This window comes from Macaca thibetana, chromosome 5 (assembly GCF_024542745.1).
Source record: "Macaca thibetana thibetana isolate TM-01 chromosome 5, ASM2454274v1, whole genome shotgun sequence".
NCBI lineage: Eukaryota > Metazoa > Chordata > Mammalia > Primates > Cercopithecidae > Macaca > Macaca thibetana.
In genome coordinates, this window is record NC_065582.1 from 139473507 (window position 1) to 139493590 (window position 20084).

Sequence of the window (20084 nt, forward strand, 5' to 3'; positions counted from 1 at the left end):
CAAAGACCCATGTTGGAATTTCAGATAATTCTGAAGGGTCATTCTTGCTCCAGAGCTTCTCTTGGGGTTAGTTACACATTTGTAGCAATGACATCTTGATTCAACTTCAACATTTCACCTCTCCCCTTGTGTAATGCTGTTGCCCTCAGTGCCCCACAGGAGTTGTTCCAAACAGCATTTTCCAATAAACATCCCGAGAATCACAAATATTCATCTCAGTGTCTCAGGAGAACCCAGCCTGCAACAGTGCCTCATTCTACTCCTCCTTTTATTCTCACATTTTAATTTCTTCCCTGATTTCCAACAGAATTAACTGCAAGCACTAAACTTACACTAGCTGCAGCTTGCTTGCTCGCTCTCTATTTTTTTCTTTCTGTTGCCTTCTTTTGGTTTTTAGATCCATTGGATGCTTCAGAAGCTAATCCACAAAGCAATGGATACATTGACAGAAAGATGCATATGCTACAGTCAGGGAGGAAAATGAGAGAACTGAACAGAAAGTCAGACAGCACTAGATATAAACAGACGGATCAGCAGAGCCAGCAAAAAGACAACAGGGTTTGTGCCTCTGAGAAATTTACAGCATTGATCTTGAATTCTTGGACTCCACCATCTACCATATTTAAAAGGCCACAGTACAAATGGATCTTAAGGAACACTGTGGCTATACTAGCTCTGTACTTTTGAGTCTGTATGCAAAACCACTTTAAATTGATAGCCATATGCTTGTAAGTAATTGTGCATGTGGTATGTATGGGAACTGAATTACCTCTCCCCCTTGCCTGAATGCCTATTTGTGTGTGTGTGTGTATCACATTGATAATATTCATCCTTGAGTTTGCAGCCTCAGCAGGAGATCCTATAGGAAATCAGGAGAGGAAACAATGATTATGCCTTGCTGTCATGCCCTTGTTCCTTAGTAGCCTCAACTCACATCTTTCTCATATTCCTTTCCAATAGTGACATGCGGCCTCCATACTGCTTCAGTGAATAAAGGGGAACTCAAGTTTCTTCAGCACCTAAGGCGGCAGGTCTTCTGCTTCCTATGTGCTGGTTATAATCATGCTTTATCTTATTTATTTATTTTTTGAGACAGGGTCTCACTCTGTCACCCAGGCTGGGGTGCAATGGCACAATCTCGGCTCACTGCAACCTCCGCCTCCTGGGTTCAAGCAGGTTCTGCCTCAGCCTCCCATGTAGCTGAAATTACAGGTGTCTGACACCACACCCTGCTGATTTTTGTATTTTTAGTAGAGACGGGCTGTCACCATATTGGCCAGGCTTGTCTTGAACTCCTGGTCTCAAGTGATCTGCCCACCTCAGCCTCCCAAAGTGCTAGGATTACAGGCGTGAGCCACAGCGCTCAGCCTTAATCATGCTTTATATATAACTACTAGTTGGCTGACTTTCTTTGAGACTGAAATAAATTAACCTGAGGCCTTTACCATCTACTATTAAAAGTCCAGTGGTTTCCCTGGGATTTTGTGAATATCCAAATATGTTTTCCTGGTTGCCTTTGGCTCTATTGTTTCTTCTGAACTCTTACTACCATTCTGGTCTTAAGTACATGGCTCTTCTCTTCCCTATACTCAATGCTGACCCAGATGTGGAACTCAGAATTCCCAAAAAACATTCCAACAAAGCATTACGAATAAAAGCCTTTATGAGAAAGTGGAAAAGCAGTGATGTTTTACAACACTGCAATGAAAACTAACATATAATCAAATGAAAACATCCCTGTTTTTAAGTTCTTCTGTGAGTCAGCACTGAGAAATAAATACTTGCTGAGAACTTCAACCTCTTTAAGGTCTAGTTTCTCAATTTTGTTTGTCTCCAATCTGCCTCTTCTCTCCGGTTCTCTATTTTCTATTCTGCTTTCAACTTTCCTTATACTATTAAGCAGAAAATTTTAGCCCTTCTTCCCTTCTTAGCTCTAAACATAATTTTGCATTCCCAAATGCTCATTAATACTTCCCTGAAACAAAGGACGAGTTATTCTGGATCTTGCCCATTAGCACTGTGAAACTGGCAGAGTCTCTGAAATCCCCATCTTTCTTTTTTTTTCCTCCTTCCTGCCGGTCTCGGGGAGTTAGAAGGGGTAGCCCAAGGATTTATTTTTCCACTGACATAAACTATGCCGTCTTCCTGAGGAAGAAGAAGCAGTTTTGATGAGTTTAAATGGCATTTTTCTTGACCCAACACAGAGACAAGAAAATTAACAGCGAGGGCACACACGAAACCCAAGCCAGGACCCAGGGTGGGCCCAGTAATAACCCATTCATTTCCCATCATGCTGCTTTTCTAGAACAGATGGTAGCCAGATGAGCCTCCATTACTTGTCAGTTAAGGAACCATATGGAAAAAGAGAGTGGAAGGAATGGAAAAATGGAAGACAAGCGAGGAAACATCAGTAATATTGAAATTGAATTTATGATTGAAGTTTTTCTCTTATTTATGTGGAGTTCAGAGATGGAGCTGAACATTTGTTGTCAATTCACTCCTGAATGCAAGGGGGAAAATCCAGGAAAAAATAGTCTATCTCACAGTGTTGCATGTCTACTTATAGCAAGCCATTTGCGAAGCAGGTATCCAACAAAAATGTTAAGCAAGTATTTATAAATTCTTATTCATCAAAATTATTCTTTGCTTCCTTCAACTGTTTGCATTGGCATTTACTTCCCCCTTTGCACCTGAAATTTCCAAAATGCTTCTTGCGAACTTCTAAAAAGCAGCTCTCAAAGAAAAAAAATATATATACATATACATATTTGCTGCCTGACAGTATTTCCTTTCTACTAACTCTCCAATAAAATTAGAAGTTAAATGGATTTTGAACTTACAAAATGATGTACTGGTCTGATGATTTCAATTATAAAGCCACTCTGAAATTATGTATTTTCATACCTCAGTGAAATCCACAATGCATTATGCCTAACTGGTAACTCTTGAAGTTCACTTTGTGCTACACCCACCTCCCACCCTAGGAACTTAGCAACACCCTTGAAACAAAGGCAATAAAATTCTGAATTGACCTGACCTGTGTGTGCCTGAATGTGCATGGGACAACGTGAATATCCAAATATGTTTTCCTGGTTATAGTGATAGCATATACATAGTTAAGCATTTGCTTGCTAAACTCCCAACCTACACCTAAGAGAACATATTATTCTTTAGCTGAGAGAGATGAACAAATACAGCAAGATCTATATGAGTGAGTAGTAATACCATGCCTTACTTATGTACTACCAAAAAGAGTGAACGTGAAAGACTGTAATGGCAGCAGCAGAATTTAGTGATCTCTCAAACAGCCTAACTCTGCATTTTTGAAGTACAGAAACAACAGTTTATTTATTTCAAGATAGCTGTTTTTCCTAAGCTATGTTCTGTGGTTGTCTTCTACTTTATAAATATACTGTTCATCTTCAGTAAACCCTTTTGTTTTTTTTTGTTTGTTTGTTTCTGTAGAATCAAGCTAAATATTTCCATTGCCTTCATTTAGATCAAGCCAAAAGAAAGCAAGATTTTTTAAAAAATAAAGACGATATTCCTACGTGAGGCAGAAAAATGAAAAATACCTCCTGTAAGCTATGTGGTAATAATAACTTGCTATTTTAACCTCAGATGCCATTTGCATTTCATAATGTAATTTCCCTGTTCTGAAAGGACAGTGATGAAATGATCTGACCTTTACATATTACTATTTGATTTCTCTCTCAGTGTTCACTGGGAGAATTCAGAAGAGCTAAATATACCTGGGTCTTTCTGTCTTTCTTTAACCAAAAGTGAGTCATCTGATTAGCCTCTGTATTCTCCCCTCAAGAAACAGTTGGCATGCTTCTCCCCTCCTGTTGTTGATGTGCGGCTCCATTAGAGAATCCTGGAGTAGAGTGCAGTTCTGTCCACTGGCAGGAATCTTGTGAATTAAAAAGTGACAAATGACTTTGGATTATTCAGGTCTTCATCTTGGACTCAAACAAACAAATCACCCCTGCTAGTAAACCTGACTGGAAAACTATTGTGTTGCCTCCTGTATGAACCACTACATGCATGCCAATGGAGGGAGCAACAAAAACTTGGATTCTCACCAAAAAATTCCCTCCTCTGGAGAGAGTTCTTTTTTTTTTTTTCTTGTCATGAAAAGATTAAGAGGAAAAGCTCTGTCTATGACAGTAACCCTAGTAAGAACTAGAGCAAGAACAGCAACCACTTTCCTTCCTTATGGCTTGCTTTGAGGCCTGAAATTCAGAACTCAATTGTTTGGGTAGGGTTTTGCCTATCGATTCATTTAGAGAAATAATTAAAGATCTGTTTTTAATGACAGAATTCAGACTAGAGGAAACTCTAAAGGGGAAAGAAATTATTATTGGATAAAATAAAAAAGGGGGTTAGAAGTCTGAAGTCAGACAGCCCTGAGCTTTAAACCCAGCTCTGTTATAAATAAACCTTTCTGGGCTCAGTTCTTTATCTGTGAAATAAGGATATTAAATATTCCTATCTGAGGTGACTGTTGTAAAAACTGATATAAAGTATTTATCCTGGTACCTGATACATGGCATGCATTCATTACATTTTGACAACTGTTTTTATTCTTAGCAATGGGTTATCTTTTTTCCTGATCTAAATACAGTAGTACAGATAGACTTGAATTGAATGCATCAGGCTTAAATTGAACACAATTTTATTCATCCTGCTCTATGTGTAAGGCTCTTATCAAGCACATATGAGGTGTGGTCATTGGATTCAAGAAGTCCTCATTGCAAAAAGACTCCTGGCATTTGGTAATTTAACATCTGTTGTGTCTTGTCTTCATTAATTACTCTGAAGTTCAGTGACATGGCAGCTTTTTCTGAGATAACATTTTGAGTATTGTGCACCGTAAGGTCACAAGTCAGTCGTTGCAAGAAGCGTGACTTAATTCATAATGGCCTAGTCCAGGGCCCTGTCATTGTCTCTGAATGTGTGGTTAAGATTGAATAAATCAATCCTCAAGTGTATATACTAAAAAGATGATTACGATGTGGGGATTTTTGAAGATATGATGGATCGTTTGTAATTTATAAAGTAAAAATGTTTGAACCTCAAAATTTTCCATCAGGAAAGATGTTAAGAGAAATTAACTTTCTGGTCTCACCCTCTTGCCTTTGGACAGAACAGCCATCTAAGCCAAGTAGGACAGATATAATTATCTTTTTTTGTTCAGAAGCTTTCTAAGGATGTACACTTCCCAACTACTGTTAGTAGTTCCTTCCAGCATCTTCTCACTTGTTACAGTCAAGATGCTCTTCCTTATGTCCAATTTAAACTTCATTTCCTTCTCAAGTTAAGATTGTCTCAGAGGGAAGACAAATCCATTATCTCTTCCTGTTTCTGATTAATAGCACTTTTTACCTTGTATACAGTAGATCCAATATGAATTAAATCAGCAAATGGATCAAACATTTCATAAATCTGAAGACATTAATCAGACTACTCCTTACTTTTATAAAGTCTAACTCAGGAATAAATAATATCAATTGTTAATGCATTTCCTCCTAGGACCCAATTTCTAGTATTAGCCATATTCCCTAAATCTCTGAAATTTTTCTATGTTTAAATGTTACTAGAAATAATGATGTTTTGTGATCTAACTGATGTAGTGACCTAATTACCATACATAGACTCTGAAGCTAATTATCTAGGTTCAAATCACAGCTCTATCACTTACTTGTTATATAACTTTGGGCAAGTTACTTTTTTTATATCTCAGTTTACATATCTGTAAAATAGGGATAATAATGATATGTACTTCATATGGTTGCTTTATAGATTAAGTAGCTTAATATTCACAAAGTGGTTAGAATAGTACCTGCTTTGTAGATGTGTTTAATTTGTATAATCATTATCAAGACTCCAGGATTATTTTTCCAGCCTGAAGAGTCATGTGAATCTCCCTGTCATTTTGAATACCCTTGGTAATCTTACTGCTACAGATTTTTTATTTATTTATTATTTTTGGAAAACTGTTTAACTTTTTTAACGTTTATTTTAAGTTCAGAGGGTTACATGTGAATGTTTCTTACATAGCTAAACTTGTGTCCAGGGGATTTGTTGTACAGATTATTTTCATCACCCAGGTATTAAGCCTAGTATCCATTAGTTGTTTTTTCCTGCTCCTCTCCTTCCTCCCACCCTCCAACTTCTGACAGGCTCCAGTGCGTGTCGCTCCCCTCTATGTGTTCATGTATTTTCATCATTTAGCTGGCACTTAAAAGTGAAAACATGCCATATTTGGTTTTCTGTTCCTGTGTTAGTTTGTTAAGGATAAAGGCCTCTAGCTCAATCCATGTCCTTGAAAGGACATGATCTCATTCTTTTTTAAGGCTGCATAGTATTCCATGGTGTATATGTACCACATTTTCTTTATCCAGTCTATCATTGACAGGCGTTTAGGTTGATTCCATGTCTTTGATATTGTTACAGATTTCTTAATACTATTTTCCCTACCTGGAATATCAATTACCTTCCAACCTAGATTATTCTTCTCCTGCATATCTCAGCTTGATTGCACTTTCTCTGCTATGTCATGAGATCTCATCTTCAGGGCCAATGTGATCTCATATTCAGGACCTTTTATAGTGCCATTCATGGTCAGTTATGACTTCATGCAGACAGTTATATTTTCATAACTTACCTTCTCAGTGAGATTTTTGGATGTTCCTTAAAGATTAAAGTAAACCCTACAATTTTTAACAACCTTTCACAGTTCCTACCAAGTACCTTTGCTTTTACAAACCACTTGATAAGCAGAAGTGAACTGATAAATAATATTTTTGTTTGTTTGATTATCTACAAACTTTAGTGTAAAAACTCTTTTAATCTCACCGACTATAATTTTATTGTTGATATTTATATATGAAGCACTGTATTAGTTCGTCCTCACCCTGCTATGAAGAAATATCTGAGACTGGGTAATTTATAAGGAAAGAAATTTAATTGACTCACAGTTCCACATGGCTGGGGAGGCCTCAGGAAATGTACAATCATGGCGGAGGGCACCTCTTCACAGAGTGGCCGGAGAGAGAAGTGCCAGCAGGGGAAGTGCCAGATGCTTATAAAACCATCAGATCTCATGAGAACTCACTCACTATCATGAGAACAGCATAGAGGAAACTGCCCCTATGATTCAATCACTTCCCACTGGGTGCCTCCCACAACACGTGGGGATTGTGGGAACTAAAATTCAAGGTGAGATTTGAGTGGGGACATAGAGCCAAACCATATTAAGCTCTCATAACACTGCCTGGTTACGGTGTAAATGTTGAATAAATAGGATGATGATGATGATAATGATTGCTATAGATTGAATGTGTGTTCCCCACAAAAGTCACATGCCAAAACTTAATCTCTGATGTAACAATATTTAGAGGTGACGTCTTTGGGAGATTATTATGTTGTGGGAGCAAAACCTTCATAAATAAGCCCTTAGGAAAGAGGCTCCAGTAAACTCCCTCACCACTTTCCACCATGTAAGGACACCATGTGAAGGCTGTCTTTGAACCAAGCAGTAGCCCCTCAACAGACACAGAATCTGTCAGTGACTTGATCCTGAATTTCCCATCCTCTAGAACTGAGAGATAAATGTCTCTTGTTTATAAGCTTTCCAGTCTATGATACTCTGTTATATCAACCAAAATGGACTGATGATGATGATGATGATGATGAATTTAATAAAGGCGAATACTATGCTTTAAAATGATCAGTTTTTTCCCCAAGTACCTACTCAGGGTCAGGGAACTATGCTAAAATATTTGTACACGTTATCTCATTTAGCCTTCAATAACCTAAGAAGATAATTTCATTTATTTCCATTTTAAAGAGAAATTCAGGCTTTGAGTGGCAAAGGGTAATTGTAAATCCTGGGTTTCCTAGGACAGTGTTGTTTTATACTTGTTGTCCATAGGTAATTATTAATAGTGCCCATTTTCATTCTTAAAGGTGTATGTTTCGTCAATGACTTACATAGCCACTCTAGAGTTAATGCCAATATAACAGATCTTGTAAGTAGAGGAGCTGTAACTTAAAAAGCAAGAAGTCAATCTCAGAGCCCTAACCCTTAGGCTAAGTCCTTGTAAAGCGACACATGTTATTTCCTCCTCATATAAAGAGAGTATCACAAAATATGACATTTAGAGAGGTATGGAAGGACCATATACAGATTGAAATTTTGTTTAAGTTTGAGTGGTAACATGGTTCTGCTCCTTCTCAGAGTGAGAAACAATTATCAGGAGGGAAGACGGAGAAACCTATTTTGATATTTTTGTCAGTTCTCACAAATAAATTTCACAATTAGAAGTAATATGAATTTCAACTGCATGATGAAAACCCCAATAGCAAACAAAAATATTATATTTATTATATCTGACTATGCATAATGTGAATTAATGTTACCCCTGGTGTCTTGGCATTCAAGAGGGAGAAATGCATTGTAAGTCTGAGAGATAAACATAAAATAAAAAATACCAGCACTTAACAATTACACTATTGTACATTTTACACATAACTTATACCAGAGCTTATATTTGTATATATCTCTTTTGATACTCACAGCTCTCTGAAACAGGTAAAGCAGAAATTCTTGTTTTCATTTTACATGAAACTGAGAATCAAAAAGATTAAGTAAATCACAAGATTTATACTTGAGAGTATAAATTAGGATACAACATCATCCTGACATCTTAAAGTGATTTAAAATTGTTCAAATATAGCCTGACAGAAACATGTTCAAGGGAAAGGTACTTCAAGGGTAAAACCAAAACTATACACTCCAGACGAAGTGTCTGGACTTAAAAGATTGTTGGTGTGTACTGCCCACTGGACACTGATTTTAACTATGAGATTAATTATTAAAACAACAAAATATTATTGTCATCTTGCTCATTAACACAGATGTTACACAACCAGAGAATGGAGTTAGAGTTGTTGATTTCACATCTCAGGCTACAAATTATTAGGCATCACTGTCAGATCAAGCAAAATGCTTTTCAAATGCAGAAGATCAGTGTAGGCAACACAAACGCTGTCTCAGCACACCTTGGCCACTTTTTCTACCTGGTTCATATCAGCCCCCAAATTCAGGAAATTGCCGATTCTGGGAAAATGTATTAAATAACTCCACCTTCTTCTTTCTCCTTTTTCTGTTTTCTAATATCTGTCTATAAGCAAACCTGTTCTCTCATGCAACCATTCATTCACACTCTGATATAAAAACAGTAATTGCGGACTACCATTATGTTTTCCTCTCTCAAGGCTAGCTACATTTCTGCAGGAATGAAAGCTGAATACATCAAGTTCTAATAATGACATTTCAAGGAGGTAGCTTTCCAGTTATTCTGAAATCCCCTTCTGCAGGTGCTCACTAGTTATTGTACAAATAGGGTCCCATATTTTGTTTCAACAACCAAGCTCCACTCAGTGAACTTGAACAGGATAAGTTCATTGAAAAAGACTAAAGGCAATTCCCTTGTTTGGTTTTGGCTCATATCTCTGTCCGTTTTTCAGAACTAAAGGTACTGTATAAATTCTTTAAAATGTGGAACAACAGAACAGTGACTATGCAAACACAAAATTCCTCAAGTTAAATTTATGTCTGCTAACAGTGATTTTGAACACAATAGAACAGATGCCATCCTGTAAAATCCTGAAAGTCATTCCTTTCCACAATTTCAGAGAACCACGTTATGAAATTCCTTCCAAACTTTATGCAACACAGCTTGTGGGGTGTTTCCCAAAGTGATGTTTACGTAGGTATAAGAGACAGACACCAATAACCTGCCAAGGACTGAATCCATTTTTCCAGTTTTGTGAATATATCCTGCTCTCCAATTTTTTTATCCTGTCTTCCTCTCATTCCCGACTTCAACACTTCTAAAGATCAGTTTTCCCCACATGAAGATAGAAGTTTTCAGTTGGCCAATATTAACCTTTCTAGTGAATCCTCCTTCTCTCTGCTCATCAGCCTCAACTCAATAGTTGGCTTGGGATTTTTATTTCCCCAATTATTTCTTTAGGACATGCTAAATGGGGGCAGGGGAGGAGGGCAGGGAAGAGAAAGAGAGGTGGTGATTGATGTCAGTGGTAAGAAATTTTCACCACCATTTAATGTGGTAGTTGATTTACCACATTTACTGGTTACAACAAATTACTGTGTGAATGTGGAGATTTCAGACAAAAGTTGACATTTTAAAACATATCATGTAGCAGCAAGGATACAATTACGTATACATGAGGTATATATATAATTTTGTATACATACAAAATGACTAGATACATAAAAGATTTGGGTAGATATATATTACATGCATATATATTTGTGGATTAGACGTAATTTTAACTTTTTACTTTTATGTTTCATTAAGTCTTTGCTTATCTTTTAAAATATAACTTTTCTCATTTAAAAACCTCTACAGATTGGCTAAAAGGTCCCTTTTCATATGCTACCTTTTATTTTTGATTTTTCTTCTTTTTAAATGTCATTCACTTTGTAGTCATCAGTCAAGTTATTCTTTAACAACTTATTACCTGTGTCTAGAAATATGTGACAGTCCATGTGCCAGTAAGATGACATTTGGAAAATGAAAAGTAGTGATTATTTTTTAAATCAGACTACATATATATAGTGCACATACACACACATATTACATATATTATATATACATACTGTACACATATACATGCATTGATATTTGTCAGGAAGTGATTCTGTATCTGTGAAACTGGCTATGTCATGTGATGAAGCTGTTTCTATGGAAACAGTTCATGATTCATGGTCAACATAAAAAAAAAGATGAAAGTATAAGGTAGACATGATAAAGAAACTGTTAAATTCTGAATTTAAAAATGTAAATGCTATATTTACTAACAATTTTTATGACTCAAAATTTTCTCTTATAATCCTAGTGAATGTTATTACTCAGTCCCTAAAATATGCTACGAGTGATAATAGAGAATATAAAGAATATAATTCTAAGCTTCCTAAAGCTTACATAGTGGGGGTATAAAGGCAAGGTTAGTAAGACCTTTATATGTATGATTCCTAAATTATATTGGGTCTTTGTCTTTTATGAGTCTTGATTTCCTAATAGACCCCAGGTATTCTTTTTCCAGTATAATTCTCTCTGGTAAGACTGCAGAAAAGACTCGATAGAAAATACACGATTTCCTGTGGGTTTTGAAGTAGACCTAGATGCATTTGGGTGGGAGACAGTTTGCAGGTGGCAGGAGGTAGAAATAATGGACACTGACATGAGAAAATGTTCTAGACACAGGTGAATATCATTGAACTGTCTCCATGGAGACAACAAAGCTATTTCCCTTGACTAGAGAATTGTGTATCATTTCCTTGAAAATAATAAATCTTAAGAAAAAAATATCTCCATGAGTTATGGAGGGCTAGAGTAGGCAGAGATCCCAAGCTTTCGACAAATCTATTTCTCTGCTTTCAGGAAAGATACCAAATAAACCCTATCATTCAAATGGGATTCACTCTTAGCAACTTCCCTGATTAATCCATTTAGCAACAAGAGTCAAGGAGTCTAACCTCTAATTTTTCCTGTTATATCTGAAGAGCCTTCATCCATACTCTTTTTCAGTAGAGGTAGGAAAGGAACAGCTGATTGCTAACAGCTACATAAAGGCCTCTTCTATCTGAATCTATTTCTCTAGCTGTTTCTCTGTCTGTCTCTAAATGAAATAGTACAATCTGTGAATAAGACTTTGCTTAAATAGATTTCCTCTTTCCAGGAGACCAACTTGTGGAGACAGTGCTCTGTTGAATTCTGGTTTAGAATCATACCCAACAGGCCATTCAAATGTTTCCATTCTTTTGCAAAGGTCCTGAGAGTCACTTTTTAATTTCCTGGCAGGTAAGCTTCATTTCTCAAGGCATGCTGTCAACCTCATTTGCCCTATCTGTTATATCCGGTCTCATTTCATCACCAAATACACTTTCTACAAGAACTCACACTGCTTTCATGCAATCTCACATGGAAACACAATGTTCCAGAAGAACTCTGAATCACTTTTGTGATACAGTGGAGAAGAGACCAGATGCTGTGTAAGTAAGTTTCCCACACATCTATTTCCCCCTACCTATAAGGTTTTATAAAGGCATCTAAAACAGAACAAAAAGATCACGCCTCTGGAGGAAAAGTATGCTCTAAATCCTGTCAGAGTCTAGGTCCTCCTAGATAAAAAGCCATATTACTAGGGATAATTAAAGTTGACTCTATTCCATTCTGTCTTTGCCCAGCACCCTTTCTCCCTATCTCTAACCAGCCCATTTCAGTCACTACATTTATGGGCTTCAGAATCTCTCTCTGTAGAGCTCACTTTATTTGTGAACAGATTTAGAAGAAATAGTTCATTGATGTCAATATTTAATATTCTAACTCAATGCTTCCCCAAGTGCCTTATAACATATAATATACTCTATTTTTTTTTTTCTGAAAATGTGTCCACTTCAGCAGTGAAAGAGATGGTGTGGTACTCCTGGCCCTGGGTTCCCTCCCTAGGCACATGGACACCCAATGTCAATCACTTAATATGGAACCTTAGGGGGGATCCAGGGCTCATTTCTTCTCTAATCCCTGTCATCCAAAGAGTCACTAAATTCCTCTGATTTGCTTCTGAATATCATTTTTCTGTCTATTCCTATGGAAAGTACCAGTTTAGGCATCTATCACCTCTCATCTGGACCTTGAAACACTCTTAGCTTCCTAACACTGTCCTCAGTTTTAGCCTTCTCTACATCATACTCCACATAGCTGCAAAAACTTAAAATGTAAAACACAGTTCCCGTTAAACCCTTTGTCAGATGTTCTACATTTCAGGATTAGGGTCCATTTCCTCAGCATAGATATTCCAGCATCATTTCTTTATCTGTTTGCATGTGAGTGTGTAGTACAAATTCTCTTTTTAAAATAAAAGTGGAGGACACGTACACGTAAGATTTTTTTTAAACCAAGAGTTCAAAGGGGCATGTAAAAGACAGTAAATATTCCTTGTTCCACTTCCAAAAGGTAATAACTATTACTCATTTCCTTGTGTGTATCCTTCCAGAAATTGTCAGTGCATATACAAATATACGTTTTTAGAAAGGTTTATTATTACACGATGAGAACATTCAATAGCATTGTCCTACATCTTGCTTTTAGCATGCCGTCTGATCTCTTGATAATCTTCCCTGTGCCTTTTAAGTTCTCACAATAGGAATTATCTGTAGTTCCCAGAACACTTCATGCTGTTTTCAGGCACACCTCCCAATGCATATGCCCTTTCTTTTGTGTAGAAAAGTGTATAGGCTGAAAATGAGAAGAACTTCCACACAATTGCTAACTATTCTTTTCTAAGATTCATTTCAGGCATTAACCCTTCATCATGCCTTAGAAACTACAGACCGGTGCTCCCATAGGATCCTATACATACATGTCTCTATCATAGCACCTACCACATAGACCAAGATAACTAGGGATGTTTCAAATCCACAGTTCTTCTTTCAAAAATATACTTTTCAAAAAATACATTCCTCTAAAAAGAAAAATCTTCACTTCAAGATTAGAAACTTTACATTGTTTGTTTGTTTTTTTAAAAAAGACTATAACCTCTACTAGAGCAAAGACCATATTTAGATGTCTTTTTTTTTTTTTTTTTTTTTTTTTGGTATTTTCTTTTTTGCTTGAGTAGTTGGATCAATGCTATTGGAAAATTATCCTTTATTCTTAAATTCACAATGCAACAACGGATTTTATTGGGGATGTGAGAGTCAGGGAAAGATACATTGGTTCATTTAGTAGAAGAGTAGCAATGAAGACTGAGGACTCTAAAAGGGGTAAGTGGGCTCACTAAAGATAAAAAAGGAATCTTTCACTCTTTTCTTGTGGACAGCCTTTTTCTGTAAGATTTCACCACTGATATGAATTCATTGTAAACATTTTTAAGCATATCTGTCAAGTAGTGAATAATAGATTGTTAAATGTTACTATTAACGTCCTTCCTTTTCAGTAGATAGAAGTCAAGGAACTTCATGAAATGCTTGATCTACTGAAAACAGAAGCATTTTGGGAAAAATAATTTCAGTGCTCATGTGGTTTATGGATGAACTATGTACTAACATTTAGTCAACTATAAACATCTACCAATTCTTACTCCTATGATTTGTAAGTATGATTGTGTCATTTGAGCCCCCTCACTGAAACCTAAGCCAACTAGAAACATTTGAAACGTTCATTTCTCTTTTGAAATGTTTTACTTTCCTTGATAATGCAAGATTTCATTTGTGCATGAGTGTTTTGAAGGTACTATGAAGTATTTGGGGGCCTGCCAAGACCAAAATCATCAGAAACTGAAAGAATGGACATTAAATGATATTCAGCTAAGACAAACACGTTGGGTTTACCCCTTATTTCTCAGTCACCTCATGGAAGGATTTTAGGTAGTTTTGGTAAATCCTTTGGGATGCTCAGATCTTCAAAAATAACAGTTTCCTTCTGTTTCACAACAAGTGTTGAAAAAAAATATTACTTCAGTTGTGGTGGAGCAGTATTCCCAGTTTAAATACAATGGACAGCTCCAGGTAGAAATAATTCCAGTTTAGTCTTGGCTCTAATGTTCAGTACAATATAAACCAGGCATTAGGCCAATTTCATTTTGAAGATCATTGCTTCTTGTTACTGTCTTTGCGAATGTGTTTAAGGAAGACAAAGTTGGATGAGGATGCCATGACTAATTAAAATAATAATTCAAGAGGCCCTAGATTGCACACAATCAGTACTTCAATGTTCCCAGGAGGCTACATCATTTGCACTCAGTGGGAACTCAATAAATTCTTGTGATTGACTCACCTACCAGGAGAATATGGTATTTAAGACAATCTAGTAAGGGAGTAAGATGGAGACAAAGATTTTTTATTTTGATGGAGTCTACAATCTTTAAATATCAAAGTTTTTATGATAGGGTATTTGAACTGGAAAGAGTTTTAGCACTTATGTAATTTGGCTTCATTTTACAAAGGAGAAACCTAGAGAAGCCAAATTACTCACTCAAAGTCCTAGGCTATTTTTCACTAGTCTAGTAGTTAGGAGCCAGACCCTAGAGACAAGCTGCCTGGTTTCAAATTTTGGCTCTGCCATTCACTAGCTGTATAAATTCTGAGTAAGTTATTTAACCTAACAACATTTCTCGCTCTCTCAAACTCAGTTTTTCAATCTGTAATGGAGGTGGGGAGGGGTAAGAATTGCATAGCACTAAGTAAAGGATTAAATAGCTATTAATGTAAAGCACTGATAACTGTATCTCACACATGGAAAATGTTCAGTAAGTTACTATTCGTTTTCATTGTATTTCACACTATAATACCCAGTCTGATTCTACAATCCTAAAAACCCAGGCATTCAAATGTAAACTCCAGCTTTAAAACAATCTAGATAGGCTTGCTTTAATGTGGCTTAGAGTGAAAAATATATACATATATATATATAAAATCTCCAAACAGGCAAAGGGAAGATTTTCCTTCCTCAGTCTCTCCAGATGTTATAAAATTGTAACCCACAACCTAAAAGAAAAACTTTTTGTGATTACTCATATAAGAATAAATTGTATTTATATGCTAGCTAATACTTCTTTCTGCTTTTGAGTGGTACTCACCTATTTGTTCTGTTTGCAAAGGAAATTCTATTAAAACCTCAGAGAATTTACTGACAGCATCAACAGTATGTTTAGGCTATTTTAAAAACTTGTTGCTAGCTCCTCAGTGGTGGAAAAACAGTTTGCAATGTTCTTTATCCTGAAGAAAAAAGTCATAGGTTTCCCTGCAAAGCAACAGAATAGTATTGTGGAGTTACTGTACTTGGAAATGTTTTCATTGCCATCATTTGAGATTGGTTGATTCCCAGGTATTAATACAGATAAGAAGACTATTCATTAGTTTAGGTCAAGTCCCATCTCCCATCTTCAGGATCCTGCCTTTGTCCTGTTGCTCATCATCATCATCATCATCATCATCATCATCATCAGTTATGGAATTAACTTTCTCTTTAGAGAACAGTTACCTGCAACTTAAATAATAACATTCCTAAAGAAATTTGAAAGGAAAAAAAATGTTCATTTCTTTTTTATTCTTTTTTTTTTTTTTTAGACTGTTTTGCTCTATTGCATAGGCTGGAGCGCAGTGTCACGATCTTGGCTCACTGCAACCTCCAGCCTCCCAGGTTCAAGTGATTCTCATGCCTCAGTTTCCAGAGTAGCTGAGACTATAGGCACGTGCCATCACACCCAGCTAATTTTTATACTTTTGGTAGACACGGGGTTTCACACCATGTTGTTCAGGCTAGTCTTACACTCCTGACCTCAAGTGATCTGCCCACCTCGGCCTCCCAAAGTGCTGGGATTATTGGTGGGGGCCACTGCACCCAGCCAATTTCTTAATGAAGCTATATCTTAGGATAATGTACTACCTTGATATTCAAAGTACAACCTACATACCAGCAATCAGCATTGCCCAGGAAAATGCAGAATGTCAGGCCCCATCCCACACCTCTGATTCAGAATTTGCATTTTAATAAGATCCCAGAGTGATTCACCTATATGTTAAAGATTGAGAAGCACTGACCTAGAGAAATGCATGTGGGGACTGGGAATCTGACAAGCAGTTACTGTTTTGAGTCACACAGTGATAGTAATGAGATATAATTGAAGTATGTACCAGACGTTTCCAGAGTCTAATATTAAGATAACCACCACAACAACAGAAACAATGAATTTTAAGTGGATATTTGGGAAATTAAATTTGTTTTTCCTTAAGCATTATTTATAAAATTGGCTCATTTTCATTTTTGTCATCATTGTTCACTGTAATGTCTGTAAGAGCATTCACTGTTATACTCATTCATGCAAGAAGGAAGGAAAGACAATGAATCCATGATAGTTATCTCATATTGGGAACAGCTTGGATTGAATCCTGCGTTGAGTCAGGACTCATTCGATGTAAGGTCTTCTAGGGATGGCCATATGGACCATCGTGTCTTCAGATTAGTTACAGAGAGCTGCCTGGTTGGAACTCCTACTTGGTAATCAGGATCCACCTCTTGAATAAGAAGGAACAGCTAAGTCACTGGAATTTGAAATACAAGAGTTCAACTACTTGTGAGAAGATAGTTAATATCATGTTTCCCCAAACTACTGTTTGAAGAGAAAACTTGCCTACTACTGTCTGTGTCTTACTGGCTTTATAGTAGCAGATGTTAGTGGTTATGTTAAGGACAATTTCTGGGAGCTCTTGTCTCCATTTACTCCGACTGCCTCCTGTTCATCTTTAATCAGTCCTCTGTGTGTGTACGTGTGTGTGTGTGTGTGTGTGTGTGTGTGTGTGTGTGTGTCTATGCCTTGGCAGAAACTGTTAAAAGACAAGGTTTGAAGGTTATACTACATAAATGGAAATCATGGTGGTTTTTTAAGATGACAGTTTAGAAAATGGTAACAGTATGTAGTTGCTATCACACAAACAATATATCCCGTGATGCCAGAAGAACAATCCTTTCTAATTTAATCAATAATATTACTGCATGAAAAGTCTTGTTCTCAAATAGATATGTTTATCTGCATTGGAATTATTCTTCACAATTTTTGCATTCACTGCTTAGAAGCAATGATTCTTGACTATAGAGATTCTTTACTATGTAAAGATTGCTTTTGTTTTTTAATTTGTGGAAAATTAAGAAAACAATTAATTTTTCACAAATTGAGAAATCAGAAAATACTCTTGATATGATGTTAGTTTTTAAAGCAGACAATGTAAAAACCAATCAGGGATTATATTTTACTTGGGGAAGCAAAGAAAAAAAACAAAAATGAATGGAATCTAGTTCTCAAATCCACTAATTTAATGCACAATTATTTCATTTTCCCAGCCATGGAATGGGTAATAATGGTAAGGAACAAAAACATAAATATAAACAATGTTTTAGAAATTGATTTAACTTGCATTTTCTTAAAAACCTTTTTTGTGATATTCTTGTCCATTCTTGTTGTTATATTCTTGTCATTTAATGTTGACGAAAATTTTCTATTAAATTACTCAAAAGTTACGGCCTATCAGGGTACTGAAACATGCTTAATACAAAAAGCAATAAGCAATAAGTCTTATTTTCCATGGATTTCCAACCCTATTTATATCATCTAAAATCACAACATATAGTAAGCAATTCTCTTTTGGGGGTGTGGGCTAATCCTCTGAGTTGTGTTTACACAGAACCCTCAATTTTAAAAACATTACTCTTTATTTCCATTTTTCTTGGAGTTATTTCTAATCTATTTATTTCAATGTTTTGTCATAGATGAGAGAAGATAAAATAAACTTTGGGTTCTGTTGATAGTGCTCATTAAAAGGAGAAACAGGAAAGAACAAGTAAATCAAGGTTTATCATTTTTCAGCTTTGAGTGGTTTCTATTTTCTAATCATGTCTCTAACATTGTTGTGGAAAGGTAATGGGGATTGTAGTAGAATATGTATTTTCAAAGGCTTATCAGCTGGGTGAATATTTTTGAAAAATCAAGTGCATATACACGTGTTGCCATGAGTAAACAGACTGTATTATTTAAGCATTAGGAAGAAATGTCCAGTGGTATTTCAGTTAAAGTCAATCCTTGTTCTGAGCTTATGTATGAATTCAGTGGAACAACTGATTATACGGAACTTTTTGTTATGGTGGTTGTTGATTGCAGCAACTTCCCATTTAATTGAGTTAAAAAAAACTGAAAAGGGGTATGTCAATATAGCCAACAGAATCATATATTTTTTAAAATTCTGAAAAGCATGGCACTCTGCATGGCAAGGTAGAACAAAGACTGCATTTGCTTTTTGAGCTTTTTAAATCTTCTATTTTATCAATTTTCTGTGGATGTTTACAAGATACCAAAGTAAATGATTGAAAAGGAAAATATTATCATTATTAATCTACATGATACAACTTGTTAGGCTAATTCATTGTCTAATTTGTCTAGTAGCATTTGTGTAGATTAGGCACAATTTGTGTATGTACACATATTATTACATTCCTCAAAGTGTTTCTAAATAGTGTGTTTTGGGTTACTTTGTAGTGTTAACATGTATGTAAACAGAATATAATAAGTCAGTTTGCCAATGAGAAAATATTCATTGTGTATTACGTTTTTAAAATTGAGTTTCTTTTTCCAGCAGGACAATCAGAGACATCTAAAAATAGTATTTTAAATAAGCTATTTGAAGCAGGAGCCGCTACAACTACAAAATACAGCAATTAAATAGTCACACCTTTTATTCTATTCCTATTCAGTAAGCTATAGACATATTTATTTCTTCCCTAACATAACCTAAAAAGGAAAAGAAAAAAATTCTTAAACCCCTAGCCTATTAAAATAAAACGACACAGTAGGAATGAAATGAAAGACAATTCAATAGCCTTTATAGCCAAAGAGTGATACAATCTCAAATGGTTTTACTCTTTAAATTATTCAGGATTTATAAATTTCTGCCGCCATAATATTTTTTTACAAGTGGAATAAAAATGGCATTTTGCTCACGTAGATCTAGCTGATCCCTGGGTGGCTGATTCTAGAAAAGCAACAGGCTTTTCCCCGTCTTACAAGAAGCAACAGTTAGAAACTCTAAGTAGAAAACTCCTACACACAGTGGACGGAACCAGCCGACAGAGAAAGTGGCACCTTTTTCAGTTCATTTTGCAACAGCTTCCAAAAAGAGAAGGAAAATGTATATAAAGGAATGTTGACCCCTTTGAAATGAAAGGACTATGCTGCGTTACTGTCGCCCCCTCTCCCTTCCAACGTCCCTTAAATTATCAGGCTTTTTAGGCATGCTTAGGTTTCTAGAGTAAGGTGAAGCAATAGGACTTGATTTATTTTGTTTCAACTTAAATTTGCAAGATGCAGTAAGACAAATTCATAACCTCCCGCAAGGGAACAATACAAGCCTACCCAGGCTCGGGCACTTTTCCTACTAGCAAGCATGGACTGTTGTCTTAGCCTGTTGCTCCTGCCACCTGGTGTGCCTGAACACT

The 20084-nt window shown here is 36.1% G+C and overlaps 1 protein-coding gene across 3 annotated transcripts in view; it reads right to left on the minus strand.

The window, feature by feature from the left end:
* Positions 1–20084, minus strand: part of GABRB1 (gamma-aminobutyric acid type A receptor subunit beta1) — a 450438-nt gene that overhangs the window by 391014 nt on the left and 39340 nt on the right. The gene's annotated exons all lie outside the window — the stretch shown is intronic.